Genomic DNA, 23,018 nt, shown 5'->3' on the forward strand with positions numbered 1-23,018 from the left:
CTTAGTCACAAGCATCATCTACAGAAAAAAGTAATCCAACATCAAAATGAAATGCTAGTTTTTTGACTTACTATTCCTTCCCCCGCCTATAAGTTTAGCCAAATGGATGTTGTATTCAGCAAGGTTGAGCAACTCAGAACGAATAAGGCCCACAGTTATCTCTTTGTTAAACTTTCGTTCCTCATCAGAGTAAATTATCTGGAAAAAAAGGATAAAAGCTAAGTGCAATCTGACTCAAAACTAAAATTATTCAAGTCAAATGGAATATAAATGAGAAAATAAAATAGAACATGGCAGTCACATTAATAAATATTTCTATATTGCCAGATTGGCCACAATTTATAAATACTGTATTTATATAGAAATATATGAATTAAATTGCCCAGATCCCACGATCGAAGAAAACACAACGACACCAAACAATTAAGGAAATTTGGGAATGAAAGTTTTGCATTAATATGCCAATGAATATAACAATACATGATGGATGAAATATCACAAAAATCTACTATGTTCTTCAGACCAAACATCAAATAAGAAAAGGCTAATTATGAATGAAATTGGTCTTGATATTATCAAAGAAAGGTTCAACAAAAGCCTCCAACAGAGAGCTAACAGTAGACACATACCCAGCTTGTCAATTCTTTGACAACAAGTTTGCAAACATCTCGTATGACGGCTAGAATTGCTAGATGGGAAGCAATATGGAGAGCATTTGATGCATTTTCATACAAGCTCTTGAAAACCTGAATTACCCAGCAATGTTATTATATTATACCTAAAATTCTTGCAAGCTACTCAAAACAAACAACAAACCTTTTGGGCTATAGCTAATGAGGCTTCATCTCGACTTTCACATTTCAAGATGATCTCTGGCACATCAGCAACCACTCCCTAAATACATTTATGAAAAAGTTTAACATCTAGTGAAATAATGCAGGAGGGAAAAAATAAAATAAAATAAACGAAGTTGACAAAGAATAGAGACAAACTAACCTGAATTTCCATATCTCTGGCATCTGCAGCAATCATAGCTTCCAACTGAAAGAATTTTGTGTAATTATAATTGTAGTGGAGAAATTATTAACTGATTCTTTGGAAAAATCTTGAATAAGCTCTAAATTAAATAAGATGCATTTAGGGAGTGGTTGCTGATGTGCCAACAATGCTAAAATTCTAGAATAAGTTGAAGGGTAAAAAAAAATAATTTGATCCAACATTAAAGAGAAAATAAGGCTTCATTTGTTGAGAAAATATTTTCCTATCTTCTAACTAATTGTACCAGCATTGCATCGAAAATCTCAGAAAAAAATATACATGTTTATGATAGTCAAAATGCTCTCTCATTTTGTATAACTACCACTCTTAACTCTTTCACGAGTTCCCTGTTTCAAGCAAAAGAAGCTTCATAATCGGATAAAAAAATAGTAAGTAGTTAATGGTTTCTACATATTACTTTGACCAACGTTTCTTCTGGGATAAGTCATGCACGCACCCAATTCCTCCATGACACATTCAATCAATAACACAACAAACAAGACAAAAAATCACAATTTGCCTCCAATTCAAGTTAGTTTTAAGCCCTTTAAGGTGTCACCAAAGACAAGTAGTCATTTCTCTTTCTAAATGCAATATTGGGCAGAAGGTTTACACGATTGTCCACTAAAAGCAAAGGATCATAGTCCAATGCACATCAATGAGATTATAGATTAAATACACTTACCAGTGTACCATTTGCTCTGCAATTAAATATCTCACTGATGCTTATGCCTAAGCTCATTGAAAAAAAAAAGATAGAAACAGAGAGGGATAGACACCGAGAATTACATCAACATAATCCTTGTGTACTGATAACTTACTAATTGTATCTGGTACAGGAAAAAATCAGAAGATCCAAAACCTTGCAACACACATATTCTCCCGTTTATACGATAAAATTGCACAACAGTTATTTAATGAGAATCTTACTTAAATACAGATTAATGAACAAACAAGAAACAATGATAATTGGCATTTGCACCCATAGCATAACAAAGAATAATGCACAAACATACGAGAAACATTTGATTTCAGAAACTTGAAAATTTTCATTTTTCCATTTTTATTTGAATACAACAGCATTACTGCTTAAATGATTTATTAGAAATCTCATTAGAGGTGATCCTAAAAATACGAGTTCTGAACTTCACTGTAATACAACCAGGGTTTACAAAACTCCTATACAAATCAAATTTAGTCTAATTGTAGTAAACCACTTGGCATGCGTAACAGTTGCATAGTTCCACAGTAGTAGTATATATACCAAAAAATCTCATGCGACACTAAAAGGGATATAATCCATCACACCATCTCTATGTAATTAATGACCCTTTTGAGCAAATCATATTCTGTAGAAATACTGCATTAGCATATGATCATAGGTAGAATCAATGAACCTTTTGAGCAACTTGCAAGTATTTCTCCAAAGCTTCCCCCGTGCTCAGCAATGATTCAGGTAAAACAGTTCCTAGACGATCCATAGAAGCTGAAACAGATGGTGCCACCACATTCGTCAAATCCTGATATAAAAAGAAAAGAAAAAAATGAGTGTGCATAGTTTCAGATAAAAACTACCATAGTTTTCAACACCGACTTTGGTTGCAACTGCTGGATCAACCGTGTGCAGATCTGCAGCACTAACAACAGAAGCTACAGTAGAGCTAATTTCACCCCCATGTTGGGTAAGACTATCATTGGCACCATAAGTTGGGGAGGCACTGCAAGAATATTTTTAAAAAAAGTGATATCACAACAATTTGAAAGTTAGTTTACTAACTGCAAAGTAACAAATTAATATACCTAAGTGGTTGTGCTGAACCATGCTCTGACTCTTCCGTGATAAGGTCCAAGGGTTGAGTCGTGCTGAAGGGAGCTACTTGTGAAGTGGCATAGACATTGGAACTGACACTACCAGAACTTGAATCATACACGCGTGACAGAGAAGAATTACCCACAGAAGTGCCCAGACCAGGAAGGCCAAGAGATGCAGCAGCAGTTGAATTCTGACCAGATTGATTTTGCCAAATATTCTTGATAAAATCCTACATGGAAATGGGTAATAAAAAAATAAAAGGAGCTGAGCAAAATGTTATTAACCATGCAATAACATCAGGTTTTTGTTTTACATCATAGACACGCTGTTGTGAAAGGGAGAGGTGGCCAGGCTTTGGCCGAAGTGCCTCTGGAATTCGTGAAAGCGGCCCTTGTGCATAAAGGGCATCAAAATATGCAGGTCCAGATGCTTCCCTTTGTTTCCTCATGGCAGCCAATGAAGGGGCCATCTCTCCATCAATCAATTCAACGGCCTAAAAAAGAAAATTCCTTAGCAAAAAGATGCTCCAATAGTTGTAATTTGCGAGAAGACATAATAACAAAGTGATTAATTTATAGCAACATCAAAAAATCACATTTTAAAAACCCTTGTGCATCTAAAAAAAATTAAGTTAGAATAAGTATAGTTAATATTCATCTCAGTAGTCATTCTTCCACAGAAAGATACAATTAATATATTTTAACATCTTAAATAGGGCAATCTAAATATTGATAAGAGTCAAAAAGCTATATGCTAAGAATTGTTGGTCATCCAAACAAGAGAACCAGTAGAAATTTGCAGAAACAAATATTTGACAGAGTTGCAAGCAGACAACAAAAGCATGCACCACATCATACCTAAATAAAACTCAGAAAGAAATTCGTTTGGCGGAGAAAAATCGACGATATTGAACAATACATCTCCCAGCCATCTCTAAGAGAAGTACTAGCATAAATTTGCCACAAATTAGACTTGTACCCAATATATTCAGCATCTTACTAATTTTTTAAGACATTTTTTGTGTCTATATCCAATCCTTCTATCACAATTTATTCTGAAAATCAGTATTTGCTAACCTAAATAATCAGGTAAAATTAGCCTCTTCATGAGGAAGAATTGAGGTTGAGTTAATTTTCAGCTGAGCCTAGTTATATAAATTATCAATTAGCAAATGTCTAAAAGATCTGGTTTAGTTTATCCTTTTTTTATTTAATTTTGAGTGACTATACTAAAAACAAATATGTGTTTAGTTTCAAATTTTGTTTTAGGCTATTACTTAAACAGGGATGTAGTCAAACTAAAATAGAATTACAGAATCACAAGCAATAAATATTTTCATACATCATTGCAATATAATAACAAGGGTAAATATAGAATGAAGATATGCAGGAAAAAAAACATGTGCACTGCACATCTCAAGAATGTGCATAACATCTCAGTAAAAAAAAGAGAAATTGTGTACCTTCTCCGATGCTACATTCTCAATTACAGCACAGCCAAGATCAAGATGATCAGTTGTAAGGATCTGAACTATTTGCTCAACCCGATCATTTGCCACATTCAAAACTTGAAGAAGGCCTCTTAAATTACTTGAAAGGGCTACACGAAGAGGTTCCTAGTAATTCAAAGATTAAGAACACAAAACATGAAAACAGACATAAGAAAAGAAAATTAGGTAGAAAACAGCACTCAGGTGATCTAAGATACATAAACCTAGCAATAAAACATAGGAACCTTGCAAGTCACATGAGCCAAACTTCCAGCTAGAGTCCCAACCATTAGGTGGGCAGAACGAGATATGACACCATCATCAGTTTCCATGGAATAATCCTAGAAGAAAAGACAATATGTAATCGGAGAAATATTGTGAGAGAAAAAATAGTTAGGGCATAACATTTACTGAAGAAAGACAGAAACCTTCAGAACAAGTTCCTTCGTTGTCCTACTAGCAATGGTAACACTTCGCTGAATAACAGGAGATACAATTTCTCTTATGGCCTTATCCATTGCCACTTGAATAATTCTGATATAGCAAAAAATAAAATAAAATTACAAGACCATGATATTGATGTGAAAGGCTTATTAACGTGATAATTAAACAAATAGAAGCAAATACCTGTGAAAATGCATGTTTGACCCCATAGAACTAAGCTTTGGATTAATATTGATATATGAGTCAGAATTGGGAATTATTGTCAGAAGCTGCAAAGACAAACCAATTACATTAAGCACAAGGAATGTGATGCATATAAGAAATGAATCAAAAAAGAATAAATTTTTAGTACAACAATTTGCATCACAAGAACTTTATTGATACAAGAAGAATTCATAGATTTCTAAATCAACTTAAAGAGTTCCTTATTAGAATGAAAAATCTCAAATAATTATCAAATTATGCAAGTCAACTTGATTTCTAACTAAGCTCAGCGGTTCCCACTTCATAAATGAATATTCACTTTTGCAAAACATACGAAACCCAATTAAGTCCTCATAGCTTGCATCAAACAATCAAGTAAGGATGAGTGTTACAGTCAGTATAACATAAAAATATTACTCCACCAGATTTCAAACAGTTAGAACAATGTGTCCCAAAAATTTTTAAACAAAAAATGAATGAAAATATGAACCTGGTTCAGAGAAAAAGGTGAAGGTGATGGAGAGGGTGAAGGGGAAGGCGATGGGGATGGTGTAACTTGAGTCAAACCCTGAACAGATGGAACTCGTTCAGGTACATTTACAATGCCAATTTTGTCTTCCTCCAAAATGGAACCTGAAGTCGTATGTGGAGCAGCAGCATACTGCCCCAGGACAACAGAACAAAAGTATAAAACATGATTAGAAGACAAAATATTGAAGATTCATCAATGAGGGAAGGGAAAAATCACTAACTACTTGAGTTATTGCACTGGGATGGCTTGCTGAATGAGAAGAACTATTGACCTCAGTTTGCAATTCTACATGACTCAATGGAGGCAACAATCCTGAATTAATTTCAACAAGTGGTGGCTGAGCTGCAGTGATATCCTTATTTGAAAAATCTGGATTGCCCTCCACTTCCCGAGCCTTGTCTATCAAAAGAGTTGTTGGTTTAACTTCTTTCATATCTACACTAAGATTCTTAAACAAAACCTGCAATACAAGAATAAGATTTGGAATAACTGCATAAACCTAAAATCTCTTATAAAGATGCTTAAGCTATCATGAACAAAGTGGTTCTTACCTCTATATCAAATTTCAGATTCATTTTGAGGTTTGGAAGATTATAGATCTCAGTAAGCAAACTTAGAATCCCCATTGTCCAAGGATTGGGAGGTTGATAAGCTAAACTGGAATGGCATGGTTCCAAAACCTAAAATATATGACAAGTATATAACAAGCAAACAAAGAAGAGAACAATATTGTAAACAACTAAAATCTAAAAGGAACTACCTTTGAAGTGAATGGGATTACAGCAATCATCAGACCTTTTTCATATGCCTAGCAAGAGAATCATAATTCATTTCAGTGCACCAAGGTAACTTCAGTTATAGAAAGAAAATAAAACTGCTGCCTAGTAAAGTGAAATAATGACAAGACAATTGGTAATTTGCTTTCAAGGAATGATGGATAATAATTTCAGTGAGGCATTGTATAACAGGTATACACTCTTGAACAAACTTTAAATGCCAAATTCCAATGAAGACAACAAATTCTCAGTATGATTCAACTCATGGTGGCAAAAGGTGATTTGGTCGCCCCCAGCGCCTCCGCCAGCTCATCAGTATCTCATGAATATAAACAAAATGTTACTGCTTGACATCAAATACTTTAGTTTATTTAAATCTTGACTGTATGAGAATCAACAAGGTAAAACTAGATCACTGTCAAAGGGGCTTTGCCCTCCGTCTCTTCTTCCTATGCACGTCGCCGCCTTTCATTCACACCGCTGACACACGCGAGGATGTCGCCCCTTTCTCTCCATCGTCCACAGCCGACCGACGGCACCTCCTCCCTCGCCAACCACGTCACACTCTGCATGTCGGCGACCTCCTCTCCTTCACGACGGGCGACGCTAGGCATGTTGCCGACCATAGCGTCGGATCTGCCTCCTCTTCATCGGTCACAGAGTCGGATCTGCTCCACAACCCTTAGCGACAAGCCCTTAGCCACCGATGTTGCTCCACAGCCCTCGGCGAGCAACCCACAGTCGTCAGCCCCAGTCGTCGGCGTTGCTCCCCGACACCCCGCCACTGGATCCGACCTTCTGATGTCCCCGCCTTTCGATCCAACCAGCCGGCATCCACCATCTCTGAGATCCACACTGTCATATGCTTCTAACGTTGATCAGGCCTCCAAGCCCCCGCTGCTAGTGGGCTCCAATCTGATCGTGTTCTGCCTCCGCTGTGTTCCGGCCTTCAAGTCGTTCGACCTTCGCGCCATTGCTGTGTTCTGGCATTGCAGCCTTCGCACCAACGTGGTGTTTCGTCCTTCGCACTGCCGTTATATTCCGGCTTGCATGCCACTGTCACATTCTGGCCTGCGAGATACTGTTATGGTCCGACCTATGAGCCATTGTTATGCTCCAACCTCCCCAAATGCAGCTTCTCATCTGACCCTCGACTCCCCGGATCCAGCTCCTCATCCGATCCACATTCATCTACTCTTTCGAGTCACGACAATTCAATCAGCGTTACGACCAGCTCACCGGTCTACTAGAGGGCGCCCTCCTCGGCCAAAGTGCATTCCCCTTATTCTTTACGCATGTCATTTCTCTACTATTTATCTTGCTCCTTATATATTTTTGGGATATGCCTCGAGCATCGCAGGTTGCCCCGATCGTTGTTTGCAAATAGCGTTAACTGGGGTCTTCTAATGACTTGATCAACCCAAATGACAGCTCACCCCCCCCCCCCCCCCCCCTTTTCCCTCCGGGTCATGACGGCCCAGTCAACATTCCAACTACATCACCGATAGTTCCATCTATCTCAGCTTCCGGACAGAATCAATCTTAATTCTTAATTATTTTATATTGTATTAATATAATTATTTATATTTTTGTTTACTAATTTTTGACAAAATATTATCCAAATATATTAAGTTAAATAATTTAATGTCAATTTACAAAATATTATTAATAAATTCAATTAATAGTTATTAGTAAGTAATAATTTTTTATTACTTGCTAATAACTATTATTTTTTTATTATTGTTGCTGAATATTCCTAAATGATTCTTCTCATATCTTGTCCTATGTCCTTTTATTTTGGTGCACTAGATGAAAGAAAAGAGATATGAAATAAATAATAAAAAATATTATTATTTATGATTACAAAATATTGATAAAAAATATATAATAAATTACTATTTCAGAGATTTGTAGGGAATAGATCTGGTTATTTTCCCTATCAATATAAGCTCTTCGAATTTTCTGGAGCATAATATTCTTCATTGTTATGATTTTTGAAATCCCACCCTTACATTAAATAATTTTGTTCATTTTAGACTTTTTATTTTGGATCCCAATCCAGTAATTCTACTGATTCAATACAGCTGATAAATTTTATGACCAGCCAATACTGATATGTGAACTATAATTAACAAAGTATATTAGCCTTATAAATGATTTGTTATTTAAAATAATTATGAAACTAGCAACCAAAAAGATAAATTTTATCTCACACATTGAAGAAATTTGTTTTTACATTTTTTTTCTTCCAAATTTGTTATTTTCTTTCAATCCAGCCCACCAATCCAATTGAAGCAAACGATATGTGTAGGATTACCTGCACCAACATCTTTTTACCTCCTCTGTGTTGACCTGAGATGGGTTGGTGGAGGCGCTGGGGGCGTAGTCGTCTTTTGCCACCATGATCAACCCATCCCGATACCAATTCCACAAATCATGGCAAACAGTTTGTTTCTGATGGTGATATAGTCGTCTTATTTATAATCCAAATCTGTTTGTTACTTATCACTCACTGCATGCTCAAGGTTCACTAAAATATCTATAGTTTAAACATTCTTGTGCAAGCAAGTTTATACTTTCTTCAATTGTTAAATAACACAGGAAAGAAACTATTGTTCAGTACTCAATCATACTTCTTTTCTATATTAAAAGTCTTATGGTGGCTTTCACTTAAAGCAGAATGGTATGAATAGCCTCTCACATATAACATACCATGCTTGTTAAATCCCAATGCTTTAGGCTCTTTGATGAGCAGCAAAGCCTAGAGTTTTGGGACCATTTTGATCAATGGCGATAGGCTGATAAACTTTGAAAGAGCATAATTTTTGACTCAGATTGAATCACAGGACGAACAATATATTGAACCAAAGCTCATTCATAGATCTACAATTGATTACTGAGTGTAATCTGTAACAAACTAGTCTTAGACTAAAAAACATCGTTTAAGGCCTTTTATTAGGTTTTTAAGACTATTTAAACTATTTGTTTAGGTGATGTTTAGGTTTCAATAATTCTTTAGAAGATTGTTTCAGCGTTCATGTTAGAATCAAAGTTTCAATAGTTTACGCTGCATCACTTGTTCTCAAAAGCAAGGGAAGGAGATAAGGGATATAAAAGGGAGAGAACTGAAAAGGAAGGGAAAAATCAGTTTACCTTATGAGAAGAAGGGGAAAGGAGGGAAAGAACTGGAAAAGTACAAAAACTACCCCTATTACCAGTCTCATTCTCGTCATCTTCTCCTCAATCTCTTGCAGCTTGCGACAAACCTGCTGCCAGAATCATCCTGTGCTCACATCCCTTCACACGCAGCATGGTCGCTAGGACCATGGCCAGCATCTCGTGGCTTGCTTGCTCCCCAGTTGATCACACACCACCTGCATTGTCACTCGCTCACTCACAGCCCCACCACTTGTGGTCAGCACCACTTCCTCCCTGCCTGATCACACAGTGTGCCCCCACCACCTCTCACCCGCCTGATCACTCACTGCCTGCCCTCCACTTGTGAGGTCATAATGAAGGTGCAAATGAAAAGAAGGGTGGTGAGAGTTTTTTTGCATAGCTTTGCTTAAAGATCCATGCTTCCACCCAGCTTTGGGCGGAAGTATTTGGGGTTAAAAGAGGTTCTGCTGAACGGATTTGGAACCCCTTGCACAACCTCCTGCCTGTGGAAATGAAGGGGAAGGCAGCCAGTCTTGGGTGTTGTACCTTTCCCGGTGTTCTAAATGGCGGCCGCCTAGGCGGGAGGCGGGCATCAACCTCACCGCCTCAAGCTGAGGTGATGCTTTAGGCGGTAACTCACCTTCTTCCGCCACCGCCACGCATGGAGTCGGCACTGCTGTCATTTTACCACCGCGTCACGTCCGGATGCATGGCTTGAGCCCGATGATGAGTTCGGATGCATCGCGTGAGCCCAAACGTGACGTCTGGGCCCTACGACATGTCTGAATGCATCGTGCAAGCCTGGACGCGTCACCCGAGCTTGGCGACGGCCCGGAAGCGTCACTCAGACCCAATGATAGGCCTCGACACGTTGCTCAAGCCAATGACGCATCTGAACTCGTCGCGCGGTCCCGACGATGTGTCAAGCTCCTCGCCCGAATGAAACAAAGTACGTGAGTAAGTTGTACGTTAGGATTTAATTAAATTACTTTATGTTTAACAATTTTAATCATAACAATGATTGGGATAATTTAAATAGACTTAATTAAAACCTAATAAAATTATCCTATTAATTATATATATATCATTGTATTTTTTAAAATATTTAGATTAAATATTTAAGTTTTAATTAATACATTTGATTAAAATCAAGGTTTAAAATTTCGACCCGTGCCGAGGTTTCGGTCTCAGACCGGAACGATATGATTTCGGTATCGTATCGTGCCGTGCTGATACAGTTTCGGTATTTTTTATTTATCTATAGTAATTATAAGATAAATATGTTTATTGTGTATATAAAAATAAGTTGTATATTGATTTATTATAAGTTCTCAATTATTGAATAATTTAATATTGTTAGAAAAAATAATTAAAAATAATTTTATTTAAATAGAATTGATATATTAATAATTCAAATTAAAATGGAAGTATCTATAATAATAATAAGTATATAAATTAATACAAGATATTACTTTATAATAATAATAATTATATAAATTAACTATTTATTCATTTAATTAATTATTAATTAAATAATATATATTTTAAATAGTAAAAAATATCAAGTAAAAAAATTTTAAAAAAATCAGAATATAAATATAATTTATTAGAATTTTTAAATTTAAATGAAATTTAAAATAATAAAAAATATATTAGAATATAAATAAGAATTATTATACATTTTTTAAAATTTTTAAATGAAATTTAAAATATTATTTTTTTAAGAATATTAATTAATAAAATTTATTTTAATTTTAAATATATTTTTTATATATTTTATTAGGATAATTTAATTAGGGTTTATAAAAGCCTCTTCGAAATATCACACATCCTCCTCGGAAATTCTTTAAATTAATTAAATAAAATAAATAATTATTAAAACAGAAAAAAAATCACAGCAGTAAGCAAGATCGCGTCGCGATGATCGCGGGCGATCCCGCGAGGGGCGCCGGAAGTGTTCGACGGCGCCGGAAGTGTCCGACGAACTTGTCGAACGCTTCCGGCGTCGCGCACGACGCCTTCGGTGCCGATGGCATCGGCGGGACGTCGCCGGAGACGTCCCGCGTCTCCTCCGGCGCCGCCGAGACAGGGACGCCTCCAGTACCGATTTCGGCAGTCCGGCGGAACGGTAAAAACCGTCTGTGCCGGGCGGCACGAGATGGCATTTCAAACACTGATTAAAACTAAATATTATAAAGAATAATGATTATTTATAATATTATGTATAAAAAAAATATATTAAACCGCCTAGACACTATCTAGGTGGTTGAGGCAATAGGAGGTCACTGACCGCCCCGCTACCGCCTGCCGCCATTTACAACACTGACCTTTCCGCATAAGCCAGAAGAGATTTCTTCCCACTAACAGAGGTAAACAGAACCTCAAACTCTATTGTGGTATCAACCATCCAAAAAAGATGAATTTAGTTAAATTAATATTACCAATAGTATAGAAAACTTAAAACTGTAAATGGGGATACCTCTATGATCAAAGCTTTTGGATCAATTTCTTTGGCACGCAATGCTTGATTCCTACCAATGGTAAACTTCCCAAGCCAACTACCAAGATTTTTAAGAAGAGATCTTTCTTCAGAACTTGATTTAATAAGATCAGATCTTAGCAACACCTAAACAAAAAAGTAAATTAAATTTAAAAGAAAAAAAACAAAGTAAAAAAAATAACATAAATCAATACTACTAAAACAATTTGAGATGAACCGAAACAAGAACCTTGCAGTTCTCATAGGTTGCTTTCACTATCTCCTTATTTAGCAATTTTGAGTCAACTTTGTCCAGGAATTTTAAGTACAAGTCATGAAAATTTGGTTCAATGCTTGCTCTACAAGAGAAACCATTAATAAACATACCAGCAAACTTCAATCATAATCAAATGGAAGTATGGATATGAAAATGGTATTACAGAACATCAATATCAACCTTTTCATCACCATATACTGCGCAAACCAAGGATAATATTGCTCTTTGAGAAACTCATTGAACTCTTTAGCTTTTGCCTCCATGTTTGAAGTTGAAATATTGTTGATCATGAACAATATCTTGTCTTGGATTTCTGATGGAGGAACCTAAGCCAAAAAAAGAAGGATTTTTTGACATTGAGAAAAAACAACAAAGTACAACATTAATGGAATTAAACATCCTAGGGTTTGAGAGTAACCTCTATTGGCGTATCTCTCCTCTCAGCTGCAGCAACAAGGGTTTCAATGTTCAAGGCAGCTCCGAAACCTGTGCTGTAAGAGGGTTGCCGAAGCATGCCTATAAAAATAATATCAATCAAGTTCGATACCAATAAACCAAAAAGTATGAAGAAATAAAACATAGGCATAACAGCACCTCAACCCTGCATTTCATGTTCCACATGGTAACGGGGGAAAAAGAACCAAAAAGACTGCAAGTCTAATGAAACTTTTTTTGGCCTTACCAGAAGTTGTTGCACTCCGAGCACGAAGAAAACCAGCGGATGATGTTACAGCAGTTGCTGTGGCCACAGAATGATGAGATGTGGTCTGCATGTGATGTAAAGTATTTGTCACCAGATTGATAAGTATTAAAGAGGATTGATGAAAAAAAAATCAATAATGAAGTGATAACATCAGTCTTGCCATGAGCCTTCACTGGTGCTTCAATGAATTTAGAAGAGGAAATTTTAACTTCAATCTCATCACCCAATAAACTAAACAAATACCTTCTGATTAGTGACTGATTCTGCTGATCCAGAAAGAAATGGAGACTGCACAGTATGTGATAAAAGAGATTTTGTATGAGCAGCAGATATGGAGGAAGCTTTGCTCCTTTCGCCCAGAAAACCCTGATGGCTCTGCTGCAACTGCAAAGAGGAAAACTGTTGGCCCAACGGTGTAGAAGGTGAACCCATCATCTGCCATGATGCATCAGATGCCTGTGTAAAAAATTAGGAAATTTTATAAAGAATTAAAAGCAATTATGCTCAAATAAATGGAAGTGTAATCATATCCCATCTGATAGTAAATGTAAGAATGAGATGGTGATATCTAAAGAAAGCACAAATAATCAAATACAAAATGGAGTACTCTCAAAATCATCCAAACTCGTATCTGCGATCACCAGAAAACTATATATAAATCCAAACCAAGCTATAAAAACAAGAAAGAATGGATATGCATACAAGGAACATAAGGGATTTTACCAATACAAACCTCCGTAGTTTCAGTAGAAGGTACTCCAGAGCCTTGTTGATCAACACTAATTGAGTTAGTGCTATTTGAATCCGACTGACTAGAAGAAATTCTTATGAGTGTGCGTTCAATGAATGAAACCAATTCAGCATGTGTACCACGCAAATGAGATATCTGTAATATGTGATTGCAATATGAGGGCCACTCAACTAGCCGATCCGTAAACTGCTCTAATGCATTTGCACCAAACATAAACATCTGGATCAAACAGAAATGCAGTTAACATCTAGAAATAGAAAATATAAAGGAGGAGGCAGAAGATATATACAGACTTTAGAATCAACAGATTTACGCAATGCATCAATAACCGCACGTAAAGCAACACCAAGCATAATATGTGTCACCAGTTGGTGCTTTATTAGAGAACCTGTGCAAATTGGATAATCAAAAATGTTTTAATAGACAAAACAAAACACTAAAATATACTACAATTAAAATTAGGTTTGAAAATGGCAAACAGATAGAAATCTTACTGCAAATTTTAAGGCAATCATTACAGATGAACATATTGAAGTTAGTTTTGGCAACATATTGGTTTTGGTGAGTAGGGCAGGAAGGGAATTTGGACTAAAATACTCTAACCTAAGATACAGCTTCTTTTGATGGAGAAATACCCTAAGTTGGATAAACTATTCAGTTTTATGTAAACAACAAGAAAAATATTTGCTCCAAGGAATTTGTTGCTTTTAAACTTTATGCACTTCATTATGCAAAACGACTTTACAGAATCAATGAAGATTTGCAACAAAGCTGCAGATTGGTTTTAATTTCAAGTAGACTCTTCAACATGGTTGGCTGGTTGGCCTACTTTTCTCAACTTCAAGTATGCTCAAATACCAAGTGAAATGCTTGCCCAAAAATTGCAAGATTCATTTTGGCATTTCAACTAAAAGGTTGAGTTAGTGCAATAAATTACCTCAGAAATCAAACCTAGTAAATACCAAAAAGATTGTAAGCCGACACTGCACACATGAAGATATGTGTATCAAATACCTTTCATAGGCAATAATAGTGAATCAACATGAGCAAAAATAGTGTACTACAAGCAGAAATACCTTTTTGTGGTATCCTTCTAAAGGAAATTTATGAGAAAATACATACATAACTAACATGCAAAATTTATCAAGAACAATTTCTAAATTGAGTAAACATCTAAAAGGAAATAAAAGGAAGAACAGACACATAGCACAACAAGAAGATATATTAAAAGGGAAAAGGACATGACAAATTGATAAATAATGACTCAATTTCTTTTGAGAAATACATCCTAAAAGGAAAGAAAATGTTCAACAGGCATGGAGAACAGCCTGAACTTTTAAAAAGAAAAGAACCTCACATATTGCTAAAAAATGTGCATCAAGTTAGACTCTCACCGTAGAGCACTGCGACTAACTTTAGTTGCCTATCAGGATACTTGGGGAAGAACTTGAACTCATCAAATAGATTCCGAATGATACAATCGAAGATCTTCTGCTCCCTGATATTAGTTGAACAAATCAAAAACTCTACAATTAGAAGAAAAGAAAAAGAAGTAAAAGGCTTAGATTCTCAAATAATGTAATTATTAGCATAGCGAAACAAGAATATATGTCTACCAATTTCTTTGTGAATGCTTATACACTAAGTGGACAAAGGAATCAACGAAGGATTTGAATTTTGAAGGAAATGATAGGAGAATCAGCAATTTCCCATAGATTTTCTACAATTGTTGATATGAGAAACAATAGTTCAATTTCAAGTACTATATTTTGGTGCATCTGTTAAGAGGCTTGAATATGTTTTTCCAAAGAAAGGCTACCACAAATGAAAAATTGAAAGTTCCCAGATTAATTACTCAAGATGGATGTTCAATCCAAAAAATATTAAATATGGACAAGGAAAAATAATTGTCACTGCTGTAAAATGGAGTGTGAAACACATTGACTTGATAAATAATGCTGCATTGTTTTGATTGAACATCAACATAGACATTTCTTTCTTGAACGGCTTAAGTGCTTTTAGGTATAATAAGACAAGTGTGTTAAAATCATTAATTTATGACATATAGCACTTCAAGAATGTTTCAACTCTTCCAAAACAATTGAATTTCTTAATTAAAAATGAATTTATTTACAAACTGAAAATAAATCTTGCAAAGTGCACATAAAACTAGCAATAATCACACAATATTTAATGGGCATGTTCATGACTTTCTTTTTACTAGGATTCACATTGTAGAGCAATAACATGTTCTACTAGTCACATATGAGGAATTGTGGGTATAAAAGGGTTTATAAACTTAGATGAGCCAACTTCTGTTAACTTGAGTTTATGCATCTGGATTATGTTGATGAAGCAGCACATAAAAACCATTTGAAGAAAGGAGATATTGTTGCTGAAGAAGTCTACGTCTAGGCAGTCACCTGGAGTTGAAGGCTTAGCACAGAGACACACAGAGTCCAACTGCTAGATGGACCAGGTCATGAGATGTTACCCATAAAATCCATAATCAAAGTTCTCTGACTATAGAACAACAAAAATAACCACAAATAAGACTAATCATGATATTTGACAAGCACCCAAAATTTGACCAATCGCACAGTTGAACGATGCAAAGCAGGAGAGTAGAAGAGAAATGCTCCCAAATTACAATGGAAATTGAACTAAAGAATCAAGCTAACTTGACAGACCTTAGATCAGAAGACTCTCTGAAACGTGCAAGCATCTGAATCATTGCATCAATAGTCAACTGTCCAGAGAACATTTGATGGAAATAGGCATTCACCTCTGTGTCTATATCATCTGAGATACCCTCTGAAACTGGTGGAACAAATGGTCCAACAGTTGGAATTCTTGGAATAGATGAGCTATGCAGTTTCTTCATTTCCTCAAAATGCTGATTAGAAATCAGCTGTCCTGAATGTGCCTGGAAAACCTGCAATAGGAATCTTTATTTGTGACGTTCTGCAGTGTCATGAATAACTGGATTTTCATATCAAAAAGCTAATAGAAACAAGGAGCTATGAAATAACCTTGAAGAATATTGAACATGTTTCACGATACACATTCAAAATAGTTGATTGAAATTGTGGAAGAGAGGCATCTGGGACATCGGCTGTTGCATCCGCAAGTGCTTCTTTTAAAAACCTCAGACAATCCTGGAGTACTAGAATTTCTTGAAACAAGCAAAGCAAGTGAACTAATTATGCGAAAAAAATAACAAACTTGCAATCATATTACCTCAAAGAAAGCATCTTTATATGTACTTAAATATTCATTCAACCAATTCTCAAGATTAATGTGATCTTTACTAGAAGCAACGGCAGCCAATCTAATGCTAAAAGGAAAAGGAGTTGCAGCCAGAACTGATGATAAAATCTGCATAGAAAGAGTTAGGCATGTAAATGAATAAGCACATACAAATGGCAGCTACCCATATATCAACAACTATTACAAATGAAATATTTGAATGTTCGTATATAGAACAGCAATAGTGATACATAAAGATTGTTGTTTTGTTAAGACCTTGAGCAATTAGCAGTTTACAGATTAAGCATAAAGCAACATACCACAGATTGCTGACACAAGATTTAAACTTACAGAAACAGAAGGTTGTGGGAGGCAATTAGAGAGTGGTAAACCTGTCTCAACATATATTTTCCTTGAGGATGAAGTTTAAATTTTGTCAAGCATGGTAGAATCATGATAGGTGGTTAGAAAAACTAAATAGCTCTATATCATAAACACCTTACAGATTCCTCAATTCAACTCTTCCAATAGCTCTCTTTTCATTGGTTGCTAGAGGCTGTTCTAATCAAATCAACAAGCATTACTACTCATATTGCCCCATTTCCATCAAAATTGAGTTCCTTCTGTTGTGTCATTTTTAAAGGTGAATCTGTTGGGGAAAAAAATAGGTCGAAGCAGAAACTACTTTTAGTAACACTATCCATATGTGCAATCCTACCAATCCTACTTTTAGTAACACTCTTTTAATTGGTTGCTAGAGGCTGTTCTAATCAAATCAACAAGCATTACTACTCATATTGCCTCATTTCCATCAAAATTGAGTTCCTTCTGTTGTGTCATTTTTAAAGGTGAATCTGTTGGGGAAAAAATAGGTCGAAGCAGAAACTACTTATAGTAACACTCTCCATATCTGCAATCCTACCAAGAAACCTGAGCAAGGTTTAAAATTTCGACCCGTGTCGAGGTTTCGGTCTCAGACCGGAACGATACGGTTTCGGTATCGTATCGTGCCGTGCCGATACAGTTTCGGTATTTTTTATTTATCTATAGTAATTATAAGATAAATATGTTTATTATGTATATAAAAATAAGTTGTATATTGATTTATTATAAGTTCTCAATTATTGAATAATTTAATATTATTAGAAAAAATAATTAAAAATAATTTTATTTAAATAGAATTGATATATTAATAATTCAAATTAAAATAGAAGTATCTATTATAATAATAATAATAATAATAATAATACAAGATATTATTTTATATTAATAACAATTATATAAATTAACTATTTATTAATTTAATTAATTATTAATTAAATAATATATATTTTAAATAGTAAAAAATATCAAGTAAAAAAATTTTAAAAAAAATCAGAATATAAATATAATTTATTAGAATTTTTTTAAAAAAATTTTAGAATTTTTTAATTTTTTTTTAAATATTTAAATGAAATTTAAAATAATAAAAAATATATTAGAATATAAATAAGAATTATTATATATTTTTAAAAATTTTAAATGAAATTTAAAATATTTTTTTTTCAGAATATTAATTAATAAAATTTATTTAATTTATTTTAATTTTAAATATATTTTTTATATATTTTATTAGAATAATTTAATTAGGGTTTATAAAAGCCTCTTCCAATTATCACATATTCTCCACGCAGCCATGGGAATTCTTTAAATTAATTAAATAAAATAAAAAATTATTAAAACAGAAACAAAAAAATCGCGTTCTGCCGCCGCGAGATCGCGGCCGATCCCGCGAGGGGCGTCCGGTGGCGCCGGAAGCGTCGCCGGACGCCTCCGGCGGCGCCGGAAGCGTCCGGCGACCCTGCCGGACGCTTCCGGCGCCGCAGAATCAGTCGCGCACGACGCCTTCGGCGCTGAAGGCGTCGCGCACGACGCCTTCGGTGCCGAAGGCGTCGCGGGACGCCGCCGGAGGCGTCCCGCGTCTCCTCCGGCGCCGACGGAGGCGCCCCCCGTCTCCTCCGGCGCCGCCGAGACGGGGACGCCTCCCGTGCCGGTTTCGGCCGCCCGGCGGAACGGTAAAAACCGTCCGTGCCGGGCGGCACGAAACGAGATTTCGAACACTGAACCTGAGTACCAAACTTCTCACTTGAGTCCACAATCTAGAATCCATCTGGGACCTACATGTCTCATCAATGATCTTCAATAGGAACATCCATTCAAAGACTCATGGGGAATTAGGTTCATAACCAACAATCATATGGAATTGCAGCATGTACAAGTGATCTAACCTGAGAATTTTACATCTGGACAAAATGAGCAATTACATTAGCATGTTTATGAATATCCATATTTTACTTGAATATTTTTCAAATCCTAAAATCATCCCTTCTTTTATGACATCATCTAATATTTTTAGAACTACCAAGTATCAGCTATCAGACTCTGCTTAAGCTGTATGCAAAGGCAAATGAATATTCTATCATCCTAGAATATGAGAATATTATTCAAACTACCAAATCTTCAAATGAGCTCTAAGCCACCGGAAATAAATGTTGAATTATCCTAGCATATGACCCTATTATTGAACCACTCCATATTAAGAGTGCTGCCTAGAAAAAGCAATGCACCTGCATTAACAACTAAGGCATGCCACTTAAATCACCAACCTCCTAAGATGCAAAATGGAAATAAAATATTAAAGACTAATTCAAGTAGCAAGAATTTTCAAATAATACTCATGCTCCATTATGAATCAGGTTTCAATCAGCCAATGGTTAGGAACAAATGTTTGGCAGACAAATCAGTTATAACCATAAACCTATCTAAATAACATATAAAAACTTTTTTTAAAAAAGGTACAGCATCAATAGTAGTGATTGCCTGTTCGCTTGAGTTATTTACGACATTTGAACAATTATTTGAACGTTTTGAACACGCAATATCTAATTTCATTAGCAATTACATGAGGATAAAAAAGGTTTAGCAATCTTCTATACCATGAGGAATATAATAAGAAAAAAGTTTTGGTGAATATTAGATAGTTAATGAGAACAGAAATTGGAATCAGGAAGGCCCAGTCATAAAACAACAATAACAGTTGAATGATTGGATCAGACAAATTAAAATTGGATAAAAACATAATTCAAAATAAAATACAGGGAAAAACAGATGAAAAAACATCTAATAGAGAAGATAAAAGAAGATACACAGGAATCTAAAATAATATAGGTAATTTGTCTAACTTATTTTGGTAATTACTTGAATTATTACCCAAACAGTATGCATCATTTAGCAGTTAGCATAAAACAATAAGTAACAAAGTTGACTACGATCTATTTTTTTTAACATTCAATATTTCAAAAACATTTTTCATCAATTTAACTGGAATTTTAAACATGATTCCTATTTTAAACATAACTGAAAAAAAGATAATTGTTTGTCTGCTTTTTGAAGAGTCCCTGTTTGCAAAGAACAGGTAAAATGTTAAATCATCTTATTTAATTACCAGGCAAGTAGCAGCATGAAAATAGGACTACCAGTAAGTTGCATTCTCAACATGTCATTCTTCAGTACAAGCATAAGAAATCACAATCTTCATTAACATTTGAGTGCAATATATGCCTACATGTTTGGTGCGCTCATAAAAGAGAAGATTATGGTGGATATAAATTATTGATAGTCAACAATTGCTGAAACAAATCACTCCATTGGTCAGACAATAACACGATGGCAATTGTGCATTAGCTAATTACAATAAACCAATGAAAACGAAAATAGTGATCACATGAAAGTCTATAGAAACAAGACAAAAATAATTTGATGTGTTAATGCCCACCAGGGATTCACATGGTCAGTAGCAATGTGTCTTGTTTATTGTTTGGAATACCAGCACAATAGTAGTTTACTAGTTTATTAAAAAAAAAAAACAGTTCCAGTATAATATTGACTACGTTGACTGGAAAAGTGAAGAAAATGCATTATACAAAAAGTAAAGATCGAAAAACAGACTATTGCAAATAGCAATTACCTTCAATTCCTCACATATATCAACAACCCTAAATAAATTCTTGGGATCAGTCAGGCTTTCTATAAATCCTCGAAGAACTAGGTTGGGATTTATATGCCATAGCTGAGTAAATGTGCTGCTTCTTGAGGGATCTTTTAGAATCACATGAAATAAGGTAGAAGATACTTCGTGCTGGATGAGATTGTACGTCGTCTGCTTGGAACAATAAAAATAACCATTTTTATTAATCTGTTAAAAAGCACCTTCACAGATAAGGAGAAAAGGATATCATACATTGATGTGAGCAACTCCAATGAGTAAAACCTCTGGATAATGACTAAGTGGGTCATCTAGTATAAGCCTCACAAGACTAGCATGGCCACTTTCAGCAAGCTGGCATAAAATCTCCAACAGATCTAAACAAAACCATGCCTGATTTCCTTTCTTGAGATACCCTGGATCAGCATTTGTCTGAAAGAATATCTGAACACATCAGTTTTGTATGAAGCAACTAATTAATATGCAAATACAAGACAACAAAGGCAACAGGGAACACCAGCTGCCTTGAGCAATGCTCAAATGAGAAAATTTCAGGAGGGGCAGACACAGCATATCTCAAGAAAGAAAGCTGGCCTTCAGCATTCTTCCAAACAGAGCCACAAATAGCATGGAGAGGGAAAGGATCCTACAAAACAAACTTAACAATTAGCATGCTAGTAAAATGGTTAATTTATATCTGCAAGCAAAGAGTACCTGGCATGAACATTTGTAAACGGACATTAGAAGAGAAAAAGCAGTTTCATCAGGAATCACAAAGCCCTCATGATCAAGTTTTTCCATGACAAGTGCCCAATTTGTCTTTGGAGCCTGCATACAAATTAGGGTTATTAGGAAAAAAATTATATCTTTAGAGCACTAAATAAAGTTAAACTCACAAGTTCCTCAATTGTGTCGACAAGAACATTAACATTCCATGTGTTCAACAGTGAAAAATCATTAGTTAAGCCGCTACCGAGAGCTGAACAGAAAGTTGTTTGAAAGTTTAAAGTATCTTCAAGATTGGAATGATCGCGAACAATTATCCCTATTAACTTAGAAAGGGTCTCTTCATTGAGTGGTAGGAACTGAGATAGTATCTCTTTACAATGGGAAATGTCAACTGTGCATCCATAGCCCAATTCTGCTACTATGTCCGCCATGCTAATCTCCTTTTCAATTTCAGCTAATGCAACATCAAAATCATTGTCAGAACAGCCAGAGACTAAATCCAAATGCCTGCAAGGATTTAACAATCAATATGAATGATAAAAAAAACTTGAAATTTGTGTTGCTCCAATCTTCACTAGCATCATTCAAACAACCTGAATTTATTGATGGCATTGCTCTCATTTGTCAGCAGTGGGGCTGATAAGAAAAAAGTGTTCCCTTTCAGTTGAAGAAGAGAGAGGATTTTAGTAAAAGAATCCATGTGCTTTGAAAGGCCTTCAGTTCGGTAGAGAAACATAACAATATCATGAATTTGCTCAGTGTGCAAAGTAGAGGAAGGATTTGCACACAATTCCTCAATTTGAGCAATGCAAAAATTTTGCCCTAACAGTCAAGAATGTATTCAATCACAGAAGAGAAGATTGTGAAGTAAATGCACTTTGAAATGTATGAGGAGAAAAAAGGCAATATTCTTACATCCCAGTAAAGAAGTTTACCTTTCATCTTTAAATCAGGATTATCGGAGTCCAATAAAGCAATCCCAACCCCAATTTTCTCAGCTACGGACATACCCAATGTGTTTGAAATATCTCCAAGGAAACTTTCATTTATTGGAATGTCATTCAAAGCTTCAGAAAGGTTTGTGCTGAAATGTGTTTTGTCCAGCAAATATCTCACAACAGCAGACAGTAATTCCTTTTTCTGCGGAAGGGTATCTCCATCTTTAACTAAAATTTGATCCAGACACATCTGAAGCAACATGGTGCTGCCTTCACTTCCATACTCCGCGAACTGGAAGGAAAATTACACAATGGCACATGAGATAAGAGAGATCAACAATTGCTTCTTAGTAGATTTAAGGCAGCTAAGCTCGATGATAACAAAGTCCAGTCATACAAACGACACGAGAAGA

General features: G+C 35.4%; 1 pseudogene; it reads right to left on the reverse strand.

Moving 5' to 3' along the window:
- LOC121997432 overlaps positions 1 to 22,911 on the reverse strand; it is a 35,258-nt pseudogene extending 12,347 nt beyond the window's left edge.
- Between the last annotated feature and the right edge of the window lie 107 nt (positions 22,912 to 23,018).

Source organism: Zingiber officinale, chromosome 6A, assembly GCF_018446385.1.
Source record: "Zingiber officinale cultivar Zhangliang chromosome 6A, Zo_v1.1, whole genome shotgun sequence".
Lineage (NCBI taxonomy): Eukaryota > Viridiplantae > Streptophyta > Magnoliopsida > Zingiberales > Zingiberaceae > Zingiber > Zingiber officinale.